Raw genomic sequence first — 24,661 nt, 5'->3', positions numbered from 1 at the left:
ATGCAGCCCTAACACTTCTGGGCTACAATAGGGGGTGGGGTTGAGGGGGTGTATATTGTAGCCCGGAAGAGTTAGGGCTGCATGGGATTCTGGGTATTTGTTCTGTTGTGTTTATGTTGTGTTACGATGCAGATGTTCTCCCAAAATGTGTTTGTCATTCTTGTTTGGTGTAAGTTCATAGTGTGGCACATATTTGTAACTGTTAAAGTTGTTTATAAAGCAACCTGTGACCTGTGTGGCTTTTGATCAACTATGTCTTGCAGTAGCTGACTGCGTCTATTAAAATTGACGACAACATGTGGCTGGGCTGGCACGCGGTTTGTACAGGTTGAAGAGGACGTTTAAGGCAGTGCCTCCAGGGTGCCCTTTTAATATTGTTGTTAAGGTGAAATTAGAGAGAATGATTATCCCTGGAGGGGCACTGACATTGGGAGCCTCCTGGAAAAATCGAGGGTATAAAAGTATGACGCTGCAAAGTGCCATTCATGTAAAACTCGCAGGCCGCACCAACATTACAGTTTCACATCAAGGTGTTGCCAATCAACCTATCCCTAGGTGATGTCTTTGGAAGTGGGAGGAAGAGGGAGTACCCGGAGGGAACCCACGCTCACAGGGAGGACATGCAAACTCCACACAGAAAAATCCCAAACCCGAGATTGAACCCTGACTACTCAGGACCTTTGTATTGTGAGACAGACGCACTAACCCCCTCTGCCACAGTGAAGCCCATTTACAATATCAATTATGAACGATAAAACACTCAATATTGAGAATATATGAACGCTGTTCCTCTACAAGAAACACGGAAAATAATAAAGGCAATATGCTAAAAAAAACATCGACTTATTAGATAAGATATCACTGTTCTGCAGAACTTTCTTGTAGAAATCTGCCTTTGTCTGACACTCGTTTGTGAGGTCTCAGGCTTTTTGCCGCTCCGCCAGCTCAGCCCCGTGGCTCGTCTGCATGAAGCATTGCTTCCTATGGTCACCATAGTCACCTGTATGTCACTCAAAAGTGCAAATTTTAAACATTGGAATTATTTCTATAGTTTGAAAATATCCAGCGAGTCGCTGGATTATAACGTGTTATGATGCAACACCTGGTGGTCAGGTGCTAGTGTGTTTTATGTAACATCTGGTGCGAGTATGTGTGACTGAACACCTGTTGGCTGTGTGTGATGTCACACCTGGTGATCAGGTGCTAGTGTGTGTGACAGCAAATCTGGTGGTCAGGTGCTACTGCGTGTCATGTAACCTGGTGTTCAGGGCTAGTGTGTGTGTGACAGCACACCTGGTAGTCAAGTGTGAGTGTGGGTTATAGCACGCCTGGTGGTCAGAAATATTTATTATGTTTTATTATGCCAAGGTAGCCCACTTACCTGCCTATTCTATGCTGTTTTTTTGCAAGACCAGTGTCACATGAATTCAAACTTGACACCTCATTAGGTGGTTCTGAGACAGGCTCGATTGCTTCAGCCTTAATTTACCGTAAGTAAGTCTTGCCTTTTGAAGCAGCAAATTTTTTGACACTGAATTTTTCAGCAATTAATTGTTTTTTACACAGATTTTTACACTGAACTGTTATATACTGAATTTTTGTACACCAACTTTTAAAACACTGTTTTTTTTCAATAGAATTGCCACCATAACTTGATGTAAAACAATTAAATTCACAAAATTCAAAACGCAAGAAATTCAGTCACATAAATTCAGTGTCAAAAAAAAAGCTTTTGTTATAGACACAAATTAACCCCCATAATGTACAGGGTGTCCCAAAGATTTGAAATCATTGATACATAATTGCTTTTAAAATGTATTATTATTAGTATATCTTCTACATGAAAATAACCAAACTCCCTAAAAAATGCCAGCAGTATACTGGCTCCAATCAGCCCTGTTGGTCAACCAGCAGTAATAAATATTTTAAACGTCATTACCGAACAGCTAATATGTGTAATATTTTTTCGATCTGACAGCCCAAATATGGACAGAGTATTTTCTCGCCATCGTCTGTCTTTACATCACCATCGTCGTTTTTGTACATACCTGTGACAGTTAGATAGATAGATAATACTTTATTGATTCCTTCAGGAGAGTTCCTTCAGGAAAATTAAAATTCCAGCAGCAGTGTACAGAGTTGAGAAACAAAATAGAGAAATATTACAATAAGAATAAAAAATAAAAAGCAACAAAGGGAATAAAAATATGACAGTAAAATAAGAATATAACAAGAGAAAATAGGCAGTAATGACCATGTTATGAAAACGTATTGCACTGTTATTGTTTTGCATCCCCTGTCATCTTAGTACCCCCCATCCCCCGCCCCAGAGAGGAGTTGTACAGTCTAATGGCGTGTGGGACAAAGGAATTTTTGAGTCTATTAGTCCTGCACTTGGGATGAAGCAGTCTAGCACTGAACAGGCTCCTCTGGCTACTGATAACACTATGCAGAGGGTGACTGGCATCATCCAGGATCCTCATTAGTTTGTCAACAGTCCTCTTATCTGCCACCGTCACCAGTGAGTCCAGTTTCATTCCGATTGTAGAACCGGCCCGCCTGATCAGTTTCTCAAGTCTGGAGCTGTCCTTCTTAGATGTACTGCCTCCCTAGCACACTACCATGTAGAGCAGAACACTAGCAACCACAGACAGGTAGTACATCCACAGGAGTTTTCTACAAATGTTGAAAGAGTGCAGTCTCCTGACGAAGTACAGCCTGCTCTGTCCTTTCTTGTACTCGACCTCCCAAAGTCAATGACCAGCTCCTTGGTCTTTGACGGATTAAGCTGCAAGAGGTTCGTGTGGCACCAGACAACAAAGTCCCTCACCAGGTTCCGAAACTCCTCCTCTCTGCCGTCCCTGATGCTCCCGACAATGGCTGTGTCATCCGCGTACTTCTGGATGTGACACAGCTCTGAGTTGTAGCAGAAGTCAGCGGTGTACGGGGTGAAGAGAAGAGGGGCCAGCACCGTTCCCGGCGGTGCTCCGGTGCTGCTGATCACAGTGTCAGACGTGATGTCCTTCAGTCTGACGTACTGTGGCCTGTCGGTGAGGTAGTTTGAAATCCAGGCAACCAGGCAGGGGTCCACTCGCATTTTCTTAGCGCGTACCTTCCAAACGTGCTAAATATTGACGCAAAACAGCAGCCGCAAAAATGTTTCAGGCTTGATAAATCCCACTGAGACTGCTAAATAATTATATATGCATCTACTCATACAACTATTGTAGGTTTTCTACTAGGGTTGGGCAGTATACCGGTATTTAGTTATACCAGTATATTTCAGAACGTGGTATGTACTGTATTTGTGACGATACCGCCATACCGATATATAATTACTTTTGATACTGCCTTTAATAGTTACTCTCACCGTTTACCCACGCTTCATTCACACAGCAATTTCACCTTGTTGACACAAATGCTGATTCTGGCGGTACAAAGTAAAACAAGCATATACAGGCATAAAGGCAGCTATGTGCGCAAATGAGGTTTTGTGTAATATGCCAGCTGATACGGAAGTGGAAGCAGGGTCATGGTTTGTGTGAGTTGTGTGTGTCTCAAATACTCGCCAGAGATGATGTTACTGTTGTGTTGTTGCGTGCAACAGAGAAAATAAAGTGGTCGTTCTGCAGGGCAAAACAGTCGTGTTTTTCACCAGTCAAGTCAAGTCAATGTCGTCACAGACGCGCCCGCCTGTGGGTATTGATGGATGGCAAAGCTTGAGTTGTTCCGCTGTGTTAACTTCAGCGTTTACTTCATTACGTGATTATGTGAGATAATTGCGAGAGCTTGCGAAAAAGTACGGGCTGTTTCGCTGCATGGCAAAGCCGCAACAGAATAGCGGTGGGGATTGCTGGACGACAGATGGCAGTGACGTTCGGTGGCGATCACGCATCGCAGTCATGACGCTTTCTGTGGAAATCAGGGGTAAGATTATTTAAACAGTCAGATTCCCCTGGTCTGTACAAGTTCTAAGTCCACAGGGAACCAGACGGATCACTTGGCAGCAGACACAGTCTTTTAAAGGCACACACTAACGCACGCACATGCTGCCCTTGTATGAAACTTCTCTCAACTGCATATGACATATTTACTTGATTTTTTAGTTACCCATTAATTACTTTCCCTAATAATCAATTACAATTACTAAAAAGTAATTCCTTGAGTAAATAAATTACTTTATTTGTTAAGAAGCGAGTAACTATAATTACTCACTTTTTAAAAGTTATTTTCAGAACACTGGTAGTAACAGTTACAGTATGTGGTGTTGAGTTTAAACTAAACACTTTGTACGTTTTGATTAAATTACTGATCAATATATTGCATATAACCTTCGGCCTAAAAATACAGTGATATCAGTTTTGGTCCAAATAGCCCAGCCCTATGTTTTACTTAGGGCTGTCAAAGTTATTTAACATAATAACAGCACATTAACCTTAAATTTCAATAACAGCCTTCATTTTTTTAAAAGGTGATTAACTTCCCTTTTGACCCTCCCGCTGTGCCGTAGCGGGGGAACTTGGCTGCAGTTCACTTGCTACTGATGAGCCACAAGCGAGCAGAAATGGACAAAGAAAAGGGCACCATATAAAAATATCAGGTTGAAAGCCGTTGTTCTCCCCACAAGAAAGGACTATTTTTGCCTTGAGAAGAGACAACATCCCTGCAGCAAACACCTGCTGCGCGTGTCATTCTAGAGGTGGGTGGTGCTTTACTTCCGTGTTCAGAATACGGTATGGTGAACATTTACTGTGACTGATTTAGTAAGTAAGATGACATGAAAGTTCAACAGATATGAAATACGGTCGGCAGGATGTCAAAAGCAGAATTTTGTTTTATTGAAAACAGTCAACAACATTAAACATATCAAGACACTTTCTCAAACCAATCACACACTGCTTCGGCTTCAATATAAAAGTCCTACACTATACATCAGGTATAACTACATTTAGGATTTATCCTTAATTTACGGGCTTCAAATTAGTTGCCCCACCAAACAAAATAAATTAATATAATGTATTGTAGCGTCCAGGAGAAAAAGTCTGACACTGTTTTTACCGTTAATGGCCAAATTTATGCTAACATTGGGCCCAATTCCAGCAAGTATTTCCTCCATGCTTCACTCCCAGACACACAACACTTGTTTATTCTCCGCTGACACGGTTTGTTCAGAGACCATGGGAAAAAAATTACACAGCATAAGACATAACACACTGACATACACATTAACACTAGCTATACGTATTGTGTTGTCTGCAGCGAAGGCGTCGTGTCCAGGCTTTGGACATATTTTAAATATATTCGAGGCGTACCCATGGACAGGGATCTTCACAATTTAAGATGACACTGGCGGCTTTTAATGAAAGAAAGGCTCCCAGCAACGTGAAGCAAATGTGTCGTGCCAGTTCCTGTGCAGCACGCTTTTTGTCACGGACATGGCACGACACAATCAGTCTCTAAACATGAGTATAGTCGCCAATAACACCAGAAATAAATGCTAGATGTGATGCCAGTTGTTTTTATTACATAAAAACAGACTAAAAGGATTGGAGAAATCTCTAAAAAACAAAACACAAAAAAACTATTCTCAGCAAAATACATTGTACAATAATAAGCAGCAACAATTAAAAAATTTAAAAAAATGATATTTTGTAACAAAAGTATGTTAATACTATACTTAATATATTTAAAGAATATATGCATCATATCAAATCATAAAAAAGAGGTTTAAGAGGTCAGTAATGCTAAACTGGTTGGCATACAGAGCCTATTAGCTATTAATTGGACTTAAAGGGTATCAGAGGTCCTCTTTGAGCTACTTATTCAACAGAAGCAGATTGAATGAGTTAAATAGCTGCTAATGTTTGGTTGATATTCTGTAAACACATGCTTGCTAATTGTTTCAATGTGATTATGAGAGGAGTATAGTTTAACCATGGACTGGGTAGACTTGGCCTGACATACTACCTTCAGTGCCAACACAAAGTACATCTTTGGTATTTCCTGTCACCGCTGTACGTATAGTACATCGAGATGCTTTTGCAGCAAAATGAATGGCCTCATTGATGACTCCTTCAGGAGTTGTCCTGCTTTACTTGTGCTCGCTCACACAAAGGGAAGCATACAGACCTCTAACAGAGACCCAGCGTTTAAGTCATGTGGTGTTATTCCCGCTTGATAAGCATGCTTCCCATTAAGAATTGTGTGAGGTTTTACTTATTTTGTTGCTACAATGTAACAAAAGCTGCACTTTTTACTAGGGTTGCATGATTAATCGACATCGAATCATCATAGAGGTTTTAATTAGAGCGACAACCTAACTGCATAAGGTGGAAGGTTTTTTTCTCTGCCGTCATTGACATTTGAGTGACAAACATGTTTGCCAGTCAGAACTATTGAGCCTCGCAGCTTTTGCCGATAAAAAGTGTTTACACATTGGTCACCAACCTTTTTGAGCCCAAGATCCCTGGTCTCGGTCAACAATCAAACCAAGATCTACACCCATACGTGTGTATATATACTGTGTATATATATGTATATATATATATATATATATATACATACATACAGTATAAACACATATATATATATATACACATACAGTAAATATATATATATACATATATATATATACACATACATACATACATATATATATATATATATATATATATACATATATATACATACATACATACATACATATATATATATATATATATATATATACATATATATACATACATACATACATACATACATACATACATACATACATATATATATATATATATATATATACACATATACAAACCCCGTTTCCATATGACTTGGGAAATTGTGTTAGAAGTAAATATACACGGAATACAATGATTTGCAAATCATTTTCAACCCATATTCAGTTGAATATGCTACAAAGACAACATATTTGATGTTCAAACTGATAAAAAAAAATTGTTTTGCAAATAATCATTAACTTGAGAATTTGATGCCAGCAACACGTGACAAAAAGTTGGGAAAGATGGCAATAAATACTGACAAAGTTAAGGAATGCTCATCAAACACTTATTTGGAAAATCCCACAGGTGTGCAGGCTAATTGGGAACAGGTGGGTGCCATGATTGGGTATAAAAACAGCTTCCCAAAAAATGCTCAGTCTTTCACAAGAAAGGATGGGGCGAGGTACACCCCTTTGTCCACAACTGCGTGAGCAAATAGTCAAACAGTTTAAGAACAATGTTTCTTAAAGTGCAATTGCAAGAAATTTAGGGATTTCAACATCTACTGTCCATAATATCATCAAAAGGTTCAGAGAATCTGGAGAAATCACTCCACGTAAGCGGCATGGCCGGAAACCAACATTGAATGACCGTGACCTTCGATCCCTCAGACGGCACTGTATCAAAAATCGACATCAATCTCTAAAGGATATCACCACATGGGCTCAGGAACACTTCAGAAAACCAATGCCACTAAATACAGTTCGTTGCTACATTTGTAAATGCAAGTTAAAGCTCTACTTTGGGGCGGCATAGCTCGGTTGGTAGAGTGGCCGTGCCAGCAACTTGAGGGTTGCAGGTTCAATTCCCGCTTGTGCTATCCTAGTTACTGCCCTTGTGTCCTTAGGCAAGAGACATTACCCACCTTCTCCCAGTGCCACCCACACTGGTTTAAATGTAACTTAGATATTGGGTTTCACTATGTAAAGCGCTTTGAGTAACTTGAGAGAAAGCGCTATATAAATACAATTCACTTCACTTCACTTCACTTCACTATGCAAAGCGAAAGCCATTTATCAACAACATCCAGAAACGCCACCGGCTTTTCTGGGCCCGAGATCATCTAAGATGGACTGATGCAAAGTGGAAAAGTGTTCGGTGGTCTGACGAGTCCACATTTCAAATTATTTTTGGAAATATTCGACATCGTGTCATCAGACCAAAGTGGAAGCGAACCATCCAGACTATTATCGACACAAAGTTCAAAAGCCAGCATCTGTGATGGTATGGGGGTGCATTAGTGCCCAAGGCATGTGTAACTTACACATCTGTGAAGGCACCATTAATGCTGAAAGGTACATACAGGTTTTGGAAAATCATATGCTGCCGTCCATTTTTCATGGACGCCCCTGCTTATTTCAGGAAGACAATGCCAAGCCACATTCAGCACGTGTTACAACGGCGTGGCTTCGTAAAAAAAGACTGTGGGTACTTTCCTGGCCCGCCTGCAGTCCAGACCTGTCTCCCATCGAAAATGTGTGGCGCATTATGAAGCGTAAAATACGACAGCAGAGACTGTTGAACGACTCAAGCTCTACATAAAACAATAATGGGAAAGATTTCCACTTTCAAAGCTTCAACAATTAGTTTCCTCAGTTCCCAAAAGTTTATTGAGTATTGATCCAAACATTTTGATCACCATTCTGATTTTGTGAACACCATACAGAAAAGGAAAGTACCCTCGAGCACATCGACTTAGTCTGTGGCCCCATTAAGTATTTGCCTGTACCTAAATATTTTTATTTTGTATTTTTAGAATATGAGTGGCAAATATATATTATCACACGTTTAAGATGGTTCTATTCCATGAAGGATAAATATGAATTTTTGCAAGTGCCTTGCCTTGATTTTACTGTGGTTAGTACAGAGTCATAACCCTAAATGCAATGGTAATAGTAATTGGCATCATAATTAAATTTGGCATTTTGGTTTTCTATGGAGGATCAAATGGGATAAAATTAAATTATTAAATAAATTATTAAATAATTACTTAGATGTAGGGCTGTACGATTATGGCCAATATGAAAAATCACAATATTTTTTATCAAGATTATAAGATATTTGTAATTTATCACGAATATTCATTATGTTAGGTACAAAAGTGTTGGAGGGAGGTGTTTGAAAATGACATCATCTTGTACAGTATTTTTTTTATTAAATAGTCTAATAATGGCATTTTGGTGCCTGAAGAGGAAGAGAAGCTTCGTCTCGGCACCCATCCGGGTGTACCCGGATCAAGACTGCCCCTTCATTGTCGAGGTAGACGCATCCGATACAGGAGTCGGTGCAGTTCTTTCCCAATGCTCCAGGCGAGACAACAACATCCATCCTTGCGCATTTTTCTCTAAACGTTTCGCCTCCGCTGGGCATAATTATGATGCTGGAAATCGGGAGTTACTTGCTGTCTATGAGGCATTAAAAGAATGGGGACATTGGTTGGAGGGCTTTAAACACCAGTTTCAGGTGCTCACTGATCACCGTAACATTCTCTATATCAGATCAGCCAAGAGACTTAATGATATACAGGCTCGTTGGTCCCAGTTTTTTGGTCGCCTCGACTATGTTCTATCTTACAGACCTGGATCTCGCAATACCAAGGCTGATGCGCTCTCTCGAGAGTTCTGGGAAGAAACCACCGACAAGACCCCAGAAGAGACTATTCTTCCTCTCTCCAGGATTATTGGCATGGTCACTTAGAAAGTGGAGGATCTTGTCCAAGACTCCCTAAAGAGGTGGCGGACCTCCCAACAAACTTTTTGTACACAGGAATCTACGTCCTATAGTCTTGGCGTGGGGACATTCCAGCGTGTTTTCATGTCATCCTGGATTTCAACGTACTCTTTCATTCATCCACCGACGATCCTGGTGGCCGTCCATGGCCCAAGATACCCGTGAGTTTATCGCCGCATGCAATACTTGTGCACGGAATTAACCGTCCCACAGGCCACCGGCAGGACTTCTATGTCTTCTCCCCCCGTCCCCAGTCGTCCATGGTACCAAATTTCCTTAAGACTTTTTTTACTGGTTTTCCCTCGTCTCAAGGTAAAACCGTCAGTCTCACATTTGTTGATCGATTTTCTAAAGCTGCGCATTTTGTTCCACTTCCCAATCTCCCTTCGTCCTCTGAAACTGCTGACCTCTTTACTAATCCTATTGTTGAACATGGCATTCTGGTGGACATTGTTTCAGACCGTGGCCCTCAGTTCACTTCTAGGGTGTGGCAGACCTTCTGCAAGGGTATTGGGGCCACGGTCAGTCTAAGGTCTGGCCATCATCCACAGAGCAATGGTCAGGCTGAAATAGCTAACCAGAGTGTGGAGACCATGTTGCGCTGCATTTCCGCTTGACAACCCTCGTCTTGAAGCAAGTTTTTTCCTTGGGTCGAGTTTGCCACCAACTCCATAAAGAGTTCAACAACCGGTTTATCTCCTTTTGAGTGCTCCCTTGGATACCAACCTCCCATGTTTCCCCAACAGGAGTTGGAAGCATCCGTCTCTTCATCTCGGAAACACATTAAGAAGTGCCAGCAGATATGGAAAGCTGCTCGTGCGTCTCTACTAAAGTAATCTGAAAAGATGTGCAACAGTGCCAACCGGCGACGCATTCCAGCCCCTGTTTACTCTCCGGGACAACAAGTACTTCTGCGTACTAAAAACCTGCATCTAGAGGTACCATCACGTAAACTCGCACCCCGTTTTGTAGGACCCTTCACCATAGAGACAATTATCAACCCTGTTGCAGTCAAATTATCATTACCATCTATTAAACGACACCCAGTAGTCCATGTCTCCCAGATAAAGCCAGTTACTAGTTCGCCATTGTCATTCCCCGAACCTATTCCGCCTCCTCCTAGAATTTTGGACAATGGTGATTCAGTATGGACTGTTAAGGAGAAACTCGGGGTTCGTCGTCAAGGGAGGGGGCTAGTTTATTTGGTAGATTGGGAGTGTTATGGACCTGAGGATAGATCTTGGGTTCCTGCCTGGTATCTTGCTGACCCCAATCTTCTTAAGGAGTTCTATCGGGCCAACCCTGGAGCTCTTCGGCGCTCGTCGGGGGCCTCGCATAAGGGGGGGGGCACTGTTGTGTCACACACTTAACTCTGTGCTTCCCGCTGCTGCAAGAGCACACAGAAGCTCCGCTGCAAACACCAGAGACTCCCAAGCACTCATCAAGCGGACCACGCCCACTCTCCGCCGCAGCCGGTGGCAGTCCACACCTGACGTTAATGAAGGAGGGCAGTATAAAGATGGCCGACGCTGACTCCTCGATGTCGGAACGTAAACTACTCTTGTAAGCTGCGTGTCTCTGACTACCTCCTGATCTAGCTCATTGCCTATTTCCTTGTGCCCCTTGTGTTTCCCTGATCCCTGTTTCTACTGCTCTTCCCACAGTGTCGTGTTTCCCTCCTGGACCCATTTTGCCTTCCTTGATCCTCGACCTCGTTTCTGGACTTTGGACCCACTCTCCTGCCTCTGGCCCTTCTTGGACTTTGGACTTCCTCTTGCTTATTCCCTTCCGGATTTGGACGCCATTCATCCAACACGCACCGCAACAAACCTTCACGGTATTCCTATATGATAATTCAACACATAGCCATTCATGCAAACACATAGTAGCATACACTCCACACAATCATCAAAGTTTCAATAAATCTATTGAACTTGACATCCCGTTGCTGTGCCGTCTCCTTCCCCAGTAGTAAACTTAACAGATATTTGTCTTTAATTTTAAACATATTTCTAACCCTACTAACGAAAGTCAGGGTTTCTACTTAATGTAATTGAATGTGGCGCACCAAAAGGGAATTTTTATTACCACCAAACCTTGAAAAGAAAGCCTTTTTTATTTATTTATTGAAAAGTAATTAATATAAACCACACATACATTAAACATTAATATTAGCTGGTTGTTACAGTATGAATGTATATATATAGCCTATTATTTGCACACTATTGACCACCCAAAAAAAATACTTTGATCACCAAAACTGCGCTGCCAAAACCAAATGTAAACAAAACGCACACCATTGTTTGGAGCGCTGACAGCATGTGTGGATATGATTTTTATATATATTGCAGATATACCCGCGCGGACAGCCATCCACAAAATGCGCAAATATTAGGAGGAAAGTGGCAGCTTTTAAGGAGAGAAAGTTCAACTGGAGCAACAGCCCGAAACAAGTGTGACGTCATGTTCGCTTCAGCCTCTTTAGTCAGGGACATAGAGGGACAGAAGTAGAGTCTCTAAACACAAATACATTCTATAATAACACCAGAAGAAGATGCTAAATTGGTTGCTAGTTTTTTATAATTCAAATAAAATTTATTAAAAGTCTGTAAACACTTGGAAAAATCTCAAGTACTTTGTACAATAAGCAGCAACATTTGAAAATATGATAAAACTAAAAAAATATATATGTTAATACTAATTAATGAAACAGGTTTTGTTTTAAGTGTATGTATACATTTTTGAGCCTTTTTAAAGAAAATTATATCATTATTGCAAATTACCCGATGGCGTAATTTTTAATCATGTGCAAAGCCACGCCCCCAAAACCACAGGTATCTTGGCAGTTTAGGGGAAACCCTGAAAGTGTTTATTGTTTTCCTTTGAGTTTTGTTCTTGTAGCTGTATGTAGAAAAAGTACCTCTGAAGTGACCGCTGATTGCATCAGCTCTGTACTCTTTTTGTTCTTTCATGTTTCCCTCTTGTTTTCATGCTCTGTGTACTCTCTCGTAGTTGTTGTGTTTTTCTTTGTTTCTTGCATTGAACGACGACAGCACAGTCTATCTACCAAGTCAAATTCCTTGTGTGTTAAACATACTTGGCCAATAAAGCCGATTTTGATTCTCATTCTGATCATCTGTGAAAGGGACTGTTATCAAAATGGTTTGTTTACTTTTGCAGTGTTTTCGGCTGCAAGAATTCAGCAACACATCCAAACCACTACTGTTGCCCAAAGTTGTGAGAAAACGGAGCACAGACAGATTAATTGTCTGAAAATAAAGAAGGCAGTTATGAATTACAAGCCTGAGACACCGAGTTTTGCTGGGAATCATGTGGATAACATTCACAGAAGAAAAATCGGTCTAAACCTGGGCCCCTGGACAGGGGGTCCAGACTGAAGCCAAGGGAAAAAAACAACTCATAGCCGCAGCACACATCCCTCTCACATGTGGAAACATCAAAACATCAAAGAAAACTAAGGACATTAAAGACATTAAAAGAGCAGAGCTAATGCAACCAGCCACTTCTACATACAGCTATGAATAAAAAGTCAAAGAATCATATACAATGTGGTAGGCCTCTGCGGTGTTCCACGCCATTGTCTGCCGGGGTGGAGGGAGCATAAAGATGTATATACATATATATCTTTATACTGTAAAGCACTAACTCCAAGTAGCTAGCATTTATTTTGCTGCCGTCAGCTGCGCGTTTAGCTCCAAGTTTGGTCAAACTGTTTACATCCATGGTTCTGTTTACTCCTGCGGTACTTTACAGCAGAAAGTGGAGCGGGAAAAGGTCGACTGATTGGTTGTCAAGAGATATTTCCGCCATATTTGATCGAGTTAATCCATGTCAGGGTTGACCGACCAGTCAGAGAGCAAGAACCACATTTTTCAGTGTTACCGCAAAGAGCCACATCATACATATTTGCACACATGAACATCACCCCATCCTTCCCTCAGACGCGCACGCACAAACACACACTTTTGCTGAGCCAGATTTACTGTAAATTTCACACACCTACATGATAATGACATAAATTGACTTCTACAGTACTAAAACCACAGACCAGTCATTTTAAACAATGAAAGGTGTCACACACAGACAAACTCCCACGACAACCAAGTCCAAAGTGTCGAAAGATCTGAAGCTGTGAAATGCGCTAATGACAGAGGCAGATTGGCTTGCCATTACGTTTAACAAAAAATATAAGCTCTCCCACACCGTCAAAAACACCCTGTGTTCATCTTCATGATTTTCATTTTGCTGTGCATCTTTTACCTGACATTTTGGGAGCAAACTTGAAGCAAAATGTTTACAAGGGCAGAACCTAAGTGCGATTTTTCTCTCGAAAACAGCTACTACAATTTGATTTGTGATTTTTATATATCATATATAAAAATGCATAAAACTGCGGGAGTAACAAGTGAAGGAAGACATTTTACTTTTACACTTTAAAACAATATGCAATAATTTACTTCCAAAAAAGATTTGGCTTCATGCAGAGAGAGTCAGAGCTTTTGTTTTACACAATGCTCTTAAATCAAATAAATAATGGAAAAAAACTATACAGTGATCATAATGTAATCATAAAATGTACTGTAATATTAATACAACTAACCATTTAAAAGGATAAAACTTGTATTTCTCATTACTGTAGAATTGTTTGCAATTGTACTATAATTGAAAGGTAGATAACTTTGTCATCCTAAATAAACTAACAAAAAAATCTGCAATGGACTTATTTCTTTAAGTAAATATTTAACTTAAATAAAAATGTACAATTTTAAAGTGCAATTGTTCCCCAGTTGGAAAAACGATGTTAGGATGGGTTTTTGTTTCTTGCCATAACGTGATCACCGCCTTCCGCCCGAATGCAGCTGAGCTAGGCTCCAGCACCACCCCCGCGACCCCAAAAGGGACAAGCGGTACAAAATGGATGGATGGATGATCACCGCATTTTCGCTGAATCGTCCATGTTAATGGGCATATATTGCCCATCCGATTTGAAGCAGAACTGTTACCACGATACATTTGGCTTTGTAATGAAATGGTGTTCCCTTCATTTTTGTTAGTTTGCAGCATTATTTACTGTTGGTAGGTAGGGAGGCTGTCTGTACTTCATGTGTGTGTAATGCTGGCACCCCACGCTCCCCGTACCAAGACAAAAGATTCTGAATGAGTAAAAAAAAACGGCTCCCTTCGTTCAGTTAATTCTATTGTTAAATAAATGCGCTCAGGTGCTGAGAGCAATGCATAGAGTGAGGCGTCATTCCCCCTATTTGAAGCGAGAGACTGAACAAAAGCGAGACTCAAAAATTCTGATTGGCCAAAATGTCTCAAATGCTGGTGAAATTGAAAGGGAATAAAAAAAAAAAAACCTCTGTCTTTTGTGCACGTCGATTTGTAAAAGCCGCATGAAACCGGGCAAAGAGTCGGATGTGTCTTGGTCTGGCCAGGCCTGATCTATGGTCACAGCTAATCACTATGATCGACCTGAAATTCATCACGATCATATAATTGTGAGTGATAGTTGACAAGCGTCCACAACGATGTTTGTCGATTATTGTTACGTCTGTCAAGACGCTTCAAGGCGACAAGAACGCCATCGATTACTTTATTAAGCAAAACTGTTTAATGTAATCACACCAAAAACACACGTAAAAAAAACTTCTATCTAACAGAACTGGACATTTTCTGCCATACAAACCACGGCAAAACAAACTCCTTGTCATCTGTCATATCAACAGCAGCCGCTCGCTTTCTCTCACCTGCACCAACACACCCACTCTTCTCCACTCAGCCACTGATGTGTTTATGGACACACAAAAAGTCGGACAACTCCAACACCTAATCAGATGTGTGATAATTCTACTCCTATTTATTATTAATGTTAATGTACAGATATTAATCAGGACATTTTTTGCAGAAATGCCAATAAAAATATATATTTTACATACATAAAGTTACAGGAATGTACACTTTATCCCATGCTTAAATCTCTTTGTGCAATATGAGACTGTTTTAGGGAACTAAATGTGATTCTTGGAAAGGATAAAAATTACTTCCAAAGCAAGACCACCACCCAGACATACAATACTACATAGCTCATGAAAAACAAGATTTTTTATTTATTTTTCTTCATTGTAAGTGGGCCAAATCACTTATATCAAAAATAATCTTATGGAAATGACTGCTGTCATTTGATTAAAACATTTAAATTGGTATGTCAGGTTTGAAACAGGTGTGCTGCTGGTATGGCCACAGCGTGCACGTCTGATGTTGCTCACATGTGCTCCACTGAACGCTCAGGGAGTTTGCTCACATATATAATATAAAAGAGGCAACATTGATTGTAGTTGAAATGAAAACGTTTAAATCTCCAAATTAAATAAAACAAACAAATAATGAAATATACTGAGTCTGTTGGCAAAATCAAGATAGTCCAGAACAATAGCAACCTTAATCTGGAAAAATATAGGCCAGACACGAACAGTCTTTATCTTCCGATTTAGAACTCCTTTAATCAATCCACAGAGCCTTATGGATAAGATCTGAGATATTCAAAAGTTTTGTTACCATGATTCTCCAACCGAAAATTAATTTGAAAAAACCCGGCTGTCTTCCTATTTCATATCATTATATCCATTACAGACGTAATATTTGTAATCTGTGCCAGAGGATATCAGGTACAACAAAGCTAACCTGTTGTTACTTTGGCCACAAATGCCTAGTGTGATGTCATAGGTCAACCGGAAAAGCAAAACATTATCCGTGCTAAAAGTAAACAATGGCATTAGAAAAAGTGCATGAACACTGGGACTTCACACGCAAGTGTGAAAATACAAAAAAACTAGTTGAGAAAACAGACTAATTGCAATTCGGACATAGACGATTATAGAATCGATTAGTAAACGTCCATAATCTCTGTATTTATTGTAAATAAAGTAATGCAGACAGTTGCAAATTTTGGCTGAGCGATATTTAATTAAAAACAATTAGCAACTAGGGCTGCAACTACTGATTAATTCGATAATCGATTAATCTGTCGATTATTACTTCGATTATTCAATTAACAATCGGCTAGAAAAGACCAACTACATTTCTATTCTTTCCAATACTTTATTTAAAAAAACAGCATACTGGCACCATGTCCTTTCGACTTGCCAGATAAAACAAGGCAAGTGTTACAAAAATGTTATTTTTTTTATTAAGTGCACCATTGTCCTGTACAATAGCAATAATTTTGCTTAGGGGAATTTCAAACCTGGCTATTACCTGTTCCGACCATTCTGCAATGTTGGATGCTGAATGTCTTTCCTCTAGTGGCATTGTCGTAAGGCAGATTGACTTCATGTTCCATTTGTCTCCAATGTAGTGGCATGTATTGCCAAGGTAGGCTACACTTGTCCACACATCACTAGTGAGAGCAATTTTGCTCTGGGTGGCTTTTATGTCAGTCTACACTGCATGGAATGTCCGCTTGTACTTCCTCTCCATCAGTTTGGTAAAATGGTTCCTCGAGGGAAGTGTGTAACCGGGGTTTAGGAAGTGAATAATTTGTCTAAAACTTTCATCCTCCACCATTGATAGTCGCCTCATGTCAGTTACCAATATATTCAGGATAGCATCAGTCAGTGCAGTTCAATATACTTGAAATGTAGGAATATAAATCAATCTATCGATCAATCGTTACATACCTTCAATTCCCATATTCAAACTGTTTAATCTGAGTTTGAATTGGCCTGGGTGAGCATGAAAAGAGAATGTTGTGCTGCACAATAATGTGAGCATTTAAGAGGAACATTTTGTGACACAACATTGCAACATACCAGTAAAAACAAAAGGTCAAGAATATCACCGATGATACAGTATATATGAATTATGGAGATTTGTATTGTCACATGTACAATGAATATAAATACACATTGTTGGCGCAGCTCGGTTGGTAGAGTTAACCTGACACTCGCCAGATCCTTGTAGTTCGCTGAGATCCACACAAGGGTCTGGGATCGAGGGCAATGCAAACTCGTTCAAGATAGCAAAAAATAATTAATCAATCAGGATCGCCGGGCGGGATTTCACATATGTGACGTAGCGCCGAAGCGACTGTTTGATTCAAACAACATGCAGCGAGGAGTCGAGTGCTGATTGAGTCTGCTTGTGCAACTGTTTTGTCGAATCTATCGAAGAGTAACTACTTAAATTAATTAATTAATTATTTTCGCTCTGTCATTATCCAATATTTCGGCTTTGGATTTCCCAGCGCCGCTCTCATCAGCATCATGGGTTGATTTCGATGTGAGTGGTTGGAATTAGCACATCGTCCAAGGTAACAGACAAGTGGTTTATCCAATCACATACAATACATTTTTTATATGGCCCCGCCTTGTGAAATACATCTCTTATTGAGAAGTCCCAGATCTTTGTGTGGAGCTCAGCGAACTACAAGGATCTTGCGAGAGTCAGGTCATGGTAGAGTGGCCATGCCACAAACTTGAGGATTCCAGGTTCGATCCCCGCTTCTGCTATCCTAAAGTCCTTTGGCCAGAGAATTTACCCATCTGCTGCCAGTGCCACACTGGTTTAAATGTGGTTTTGATTGATTGATTTAAACTTTTATTAGTAGATTGCACAGTACAGTACATATTCCGTACAATTGACCACTAAATGGTAAAGCCCAAATAGGTTTTTCAACTTTATTAAGTCGGGGTCCACATTAATCAATTCATGGTACAAATATTTCCTATCAGCATAATCAAATCATATCAGCACTTTTTATTTTTTCTGAGGGAACTCTCCTGAAGGAATCAATAAAGTACTATCTATCTATATATCTATATATCTATCTATCTATCTATCTATCTATCTATCCATCTATCTATCTATCTATCTATCTATCTATCTATCTATCTATCTATCTAATACAATCATCACATAAATTAATCATCAGCACTGTTTCCCCCAGAATACTTTAGTCCAGGGGTCGGGAACCTTTTTGGCTGAGAGAGCCAAAAAGCCAAATATTTTGAAATATATTTCCGTAAGAGCCATATAATATTTTTATTAACACTGAACACAACTAAACACGTACATTTTTAAGACCAACATTTCTAGAGGTCTCTTATTCTTTGTAATAACAATGTTATTCTGAATCTAACTGTGGAGGGGGCGTGGCCTGCGGGCCTGCAGCGACAGGTGCGAAGATGGCCCACCTGGGCCTTGTTATATAATCACCTGTCGCTCGGTTATAAGCAGCAGCCAGGGGGAGAGACTGGGTTGGGGCTGGAAAAACTATTGCTGGAAAGCAACTGAGAGACTTTTTGAAAAAATAAAACAACCAATAAACAACCACACTAACCAATAATAAATGAATAACTTCTTACTGTTAACGCAACTTCTTGAACAGGTGCGGTAGAAAACAGATGGATGGATTAAAATGCATGAGAATGTTTTATATTTTGAACGTTATTTGTAACACTGTGATTACAAGTGGAATTATTCATTACTTAAGCAATGTCAGCTCAGATTTATCAGAGAGCCAGATGCAGTCATCAAAAGAGCCACATCTGGCTCTAGAGCCATAGGTTCCCTATCCCTGGTTTAGTCGGTGTCTCTCCAAGGGGGAAGGCAATATACGATATATATCTCTATATTTTTCCTAGTTGCCTGAGATACTAAGTATGTCACTATTTTTACTTAGTAAATATTGACTTACTAGGACAAAATATTGTCTAAGTTTAATTAATGACTTATTGTAAATATTTGTTTGCAATTAGCATTTGAAAAAAAAAGAGTTAAAATTGGGGCCACTAGGTTTATGTTGCTATCAGCACTTCAGTCATCAACAATTATGTCATCTGAGAATTGGACATAGTAACAGTGCAGGTCTCACTTTGTAGGATATGTACAGAGAGCAGTGAACATAGTGAGCTCAGAAACCATAAGAACAAATATATACAGTACATTTGATTATTTACATTTGATTATTTACAATCCGGGGGGTGGGATGTGGTGGGGGGAGGGGGTTAGGCTTGGGTTGTAGTTGACTGGAGGTGTTCTAAGGATGTAGATAATAGGTTTCACTAGTAAAGTTCTTTGAGTCTCTAGAGAAAAGTGCTATATAAATATAATTCACTTCAAATTTTTACATATATCCATATGCAAACTTCTGAGTAAATCAAACAACCCCATGCCGCCTCTCTCTGCAGCAACACCTCTGATACACTACTGTTATTTTTTGGGGGTGCACAACATTTACAAACATACACATGCATGCCACAAGCACAGTGATGCATGCATGTGGTAACGCAGGCACCTCTTCATGCCGTAGAGCAGTGTTTTTCAACCTCTGTGCCGCGGCACACTAGTGTTCCATGAGATACAGTCTGGTGTGCCGTGAGATATTATCTAATTTCACCTATTTGGGTGAAAAATATTTTTTGCAAATCAATAATTATAGTCAGCAAATGATGTGTTGTTGTTGAGTGTCTGTGCCGTCTAGAGCTCGGCAGAGTAACCATGTAATTATCTTCCATATCAGTAGGTGACAACAGGTAGCTAATTGCTTTGTAGAAGTCGGAAACAGCGGGAGGCAGGGTGCAGGTAAAACGTTGTCTAATGCTTAAACCAAAAATTGACAAAAGGTGAGTGCCCCTAAGAAAAGGCATTGAAGCTTAGGGAAGGCCATGCAGAACGAAACTAAAACTGAACTGGCTACAAAGTAAACAAAAACAGAATGCTGGACGACAGCAAAGACTTACTGCGCAGCAAAGACAGCGTCCACAATGTACATCCGAATATGACATGACTAGGGTTGAGTATCGAGTATCTATTGGAACCGGGACTAACTTTCCGATTCTCCCGGAATCGTTCAAAAGTTTAAATTTCGATTCTTAGTTTCGATACCCAGTCCGCCGACCGGAAAAAAATAATAAGTCCTCCGACCCGGAAGAAGAAGCCTCTGAACACCAACGAAGAAGCGCCCAACGCCGGAAGTGTTAGCATAGCCGAGCCTATGTAACAGAGCCTATGTAGCCGAGAGAGTCAGTCAAGCATGGATAGTGGGCTTCGAGGGTCGAAAGTGTGGCTTTAATTTATTTAAAAAAATTAAATATGGGCGAAATGTAACACGTGCGACAGGACTGTTTCGTGCTTAGGAGGGTGCACGTCGATAATGATGAAGCACCTCCGAGTTCATGGAGTACAAATAAATGCGTGTCCCGTCTTCGACAGGAGACACTATGTCCAGGACGCTCACGCATCCTGCCTGAGAAGGCAGATAAGGTCATTTTCCTAAACAAGAACTGTCTCTGATTTTATACTGTACCTGCTGCTAATCTGGATTGGGTTTTGCAAGTTGTTTCTTATTGTTTATTTGCTTTTCTGCACCAGGTTAGCCCCTCAGTGGGAGGACGGTAACATGTTTAAGTACCTGCAGCATCATACACTTGTGAGTGTAAATGTGTTTTCATGAAGTTTTCAAAAATAAAGCTCTCTTGATGAAAGTATACCCCTGTGAAAATGTATTCATAATATTTATATTCAACTTCATAGATTTGATATTTATATTCTAGTTGAAAACAGCCCTGTGAGGAATTTATAGTAAAGTTAAAAAAAGTTAATAGAATTAAAATTGATGGAGAATGTCAGACTATTTCATTCAGAAAGACTGTAGGTTAGCTAGCTCATTTAAAATATCCTAAACTTTTTTTGACCCTGCCTTTTTTTTAATTTTTTGTTTTAAAAAGAATCGGAATCGAGAATCGTCAGGAATCAGAATCGAAACAAAGAATCAGAATCGGAATCGTTCGAATTCAAACGATACCCAACCCTAGACATGACAATCAACAATGTCCCCACAAAGAAGGATAAAAACAATTGAAATATTCTTGATTGATGAAACAAAGTAAACGCGGGAAATATCGCTCAAAGAAAGACATGAAACTGCTACAGGGAGATACCAAAAAAAGAGAAAAAGCCGGCAAAATAGGAGCACAAGACAAGAAGTAAAACACTACACACAGGAAAACAGCAAAAATCTGTAAATAAGTCAGGACGTGATGTGATAGGTGGTGACAGTACACCTACTTTGAGACAAGAGCTATAGTGATGCATGCTTGGTTATGGTTTAAAGTCATATCCAACAATTGCGACAACACATTTTTATCGTCTACCGAGTTTTGTTTATTAATGACTTCTGCTGGTGGTGTGCCTCCGGATTTTTTCAACGCAAAAAATGTGCCTTGGCTCAAAAAAGGTTGAAAAACACTGCCGTAGAGAGCACGTCTGGCTGGGTGCCGACCCCACTGTAGTGTTGTGTCGTTCGCGAACGATTCGTTCAAACGAACAAATCTTTTGAGTGAATGTACTGAACCAAATCACTTCATGAACTGATTCAATCCTTTCTCAGTTCAGTTGGGCTCCGCCGCGAGTGGAACTGGCGCGAATCACGTGAATCGCTATCGCGAATATACTGACACAGAAAACTGACTGTGTCGCAACGTGAATCACGTGATTCACGTTCGCGAACGTACTGACGCAGATAACTGACTGTGTCGAGACGTGAATCACGTGAATCACGTTTGCAAACGTAGTGACGCAGGGAACTGACTGTGTCGCGACGTGAATCACGTGAATCACGTTCGAGAACATACTGACGCAGAAAACTGACTGTGTCGCGACGTGAATCACGTTCGCGAACGTACTGACACAGGGAACTGACTGTGTCGCGGAGGATGACGTCACATTGAGGATCTCGTTCAGTCACTGTGCGAGTCGTTCATTGGGTGCTGAGGGCTTGTGTCTTTCTCGAACTGACACACAGCGAGATCTGCAGCTGGGGAAGCTGTTACTGACTGACTCGTGATTCGCCGACCTGCACACATTTTTTTATTTTTTTTTCATATCGTGTTTATTATATCAATCAATGTCAAAGTTTATTTATATAGCCCTAAATCACAAATGTCTCAAAGGACTGTACAAACCATTACGACTACGACATCCTCGGAAGAACCCACATAAGGGCAAGGAAAACTCACACCCAGTGGGCAGGGAGAATTCACACCCAGTGGGACGCCAGTGACAATGCTAACTATGAGAAACCTTGGAGAGGACCTCAAATGTGGGCTGGGCAACCCCCCCCCCCGAGCGGGTCTAACATGATACTGTGAAAGTTCAATCCATAGTGGCTCCAACACAGCCGCGAGAGTTCAGTTCAAAGCGGATATTAGACAGCAGCGAGAGTCCCGTCCACAGGAAACCATCCCGCTTTTAGAGTGGTCATAATTGTTTAAAAAAAAAAAAACACACATTGGATGTGATATAAAAGGAAGATTGATTTTTATTACATTTTTATACATGTATGTTTTGTTAGAAATATTACTTGTTAAAATAATAAAATGTAATGTGAAAAAAGAAAACTTGTAACACATTTTAGAATCGTTTTTTCTATCTTGTCAAATCCACTATGAATTGTTAAAATAAATGTAATGTAATAATGTAGAAAATAATTCCATTTCAAACGCATTTAAGAACATATTTCAATTTTGTCGTCGAGTCAAATGTTAAAATGTAAAAATAATACCATTTGTAAATTTGTATGTAATTTTTACCACTTTAAAAAACTTTTTTTTAATGATTTTGTTTTCAGATCCATTTTAAAATGTCATGGACACCTCATGGAGAGTACACAAAAAAAAGAAGGAAAAAAAAGTAAATAATATTTGTAGCAAATTTTTAAATAAATTGTTATTATCTTGTCAGATTCACATAAATCGAGATCTGCCGCTGGGGAAGCTGTTACTGACTGAATCATGATTCGCCGACCTGCACACAGAACTGCTGCAGAAGTGATTCGGTGAACGAATCTTTTGAACGAATCAGTTTAAGGAACTGATTCTAATGATTCAGTACAGTCAAAAGAACTGCCGATCCCATCACTACCCCACTGGCTGATCCACAGGGTGGGCCACACGCCGGCGACACAGAATCAGATGCGCCCAATGGGTGTGTGGGGAGAGGGGGGATCTGAAGCAGCGGCATCGCGCCATGGATAGATAACCTCCACCATACTGTACAAACTCTACTTTGGAAGCGAGCCGACCATGTGCGCACGTTATAAAAGCCGTGTTACGTACATGAGCATTAAACACCGCCTCTTACGTCAATTAGCACACATGTTATTTCGCCGCGGTCGCTTTGTCCCGGAACCATGTTGGAGCGTCCAAAACAAACACTCACCTCGTGGTAGTTCTGTCCAGTTGGTTAGGTACGGGGAGAGCGTCGGTGGAAGAGGACAAAGTCCGCCGCGGTGTCCTTGGGCATTTGTCCTAGCGCAGCTCCGAAGGGTACCAGACTGGCCGAGTGTGTGCGCCCGACTAGATGATGGTTACGACGAAAGAGACACGGCGCATGCGCACAAATACTCACGGCACTGGCGGAATCTGTTGGCGCGTGTGTCTCTCTCGCAGGAGCGCGTGCAGCAGTCACGAACGTTTACAATATGGAAGGCACTGACGTCACATGTGCACTCGGGTAGGATGATTTTTCCTGTCAACTCTTTATTAAACTTAACTGGTATTTCTCGTTATGTAGGGACCAAAACACACGCATTAGATTCTCTCAATACACCAGGAAGCTTTGGACGATCATTGAAGAGAGCTTCCAGCCATGCTTCATTCCATTTAACCAGAGGTGGGTAGAGTAGCCAGAAATTTTACTCAAGAGTACTGTTACTTTAGAGTTTCATTACTCAAGTAAAAGTAAGGAGTAGTCACCCAAATATTTACTTGAGTAAAAGTAAAACGTATGTTGTGAAAAATCTACTCAAGTACTGAGTAACTGATGAGTAACCTGATTGTTTAATGATTACGTCAACAAATAATGCACAAAAACATAAAAGTAGCAATGAGCGAATTCAGAGCCAGGAATATCTCTTAAACAACTAAAACAATGATATATATTAAATAATAGTACGTTAAAATAAAAAAAATTACGGCACATTGAGCCACAATAACTTAACAGCACCATAGGCTCAGTAGGCATTCATTGATTGATTGATTGAAACTTGTATTAGTAGATTGCACAGTACAGTACATATTCCGTACAATTGACCACTAAATGGTAACACCCCAATAAGTTTTTCAACGTTT

General features: G+C 40.3%; 1 protein-coding gene across 2 annotated transcripts in view; it reads right to left on the bottom strand.

The window, feature by feature from the left end:
* The window catches only part of LOC133554959 (monocarboxylate transporter 1-like), a 63,735-nt gene that overhangs the window by 30,916 nt on the left and 8,158 nt on the right, over positions 1–24,661 (bottom strand). Inside the window, exon 1 of one of the 2 annotated variants that reach the window (XM_061904295.1) lies at positions 23,751–23,960. The exons of the other annotated variant lie outside the window; for it this stretch is intronic. The gene's annotated coding sequence lies outside the window, so the exon portion shown is untranslated. Of the gene's footprint in view, positions 1–23,750; positions 23,961–24,661 lie in introns of those variants that run through there. 2 annotated transcript variants of the gene reach the window in all.

The sequence above is a fragment of the Nerophis ophidion genome, linkage group LG06 (genome assembly GCF_033978795.1).
Source record: "Nerophis ophidion isolate RoL-2023_Sa linkage group LG06, RoL_Noph_v1.0, whole genome shotgun sequence".
Classification (NCBI taxonomy): domain Eukaryota; kingdom Metazoa; phylum Chordata; class Actinopteri; order Syngnathiformes; family Syngnathidae; genus Nerophis; species Nerophis ophidion.
Note: the sequence above shows the minus strand (reverse complement) of the source record. Positions and strands in the feature narration are given on the sequence as shown.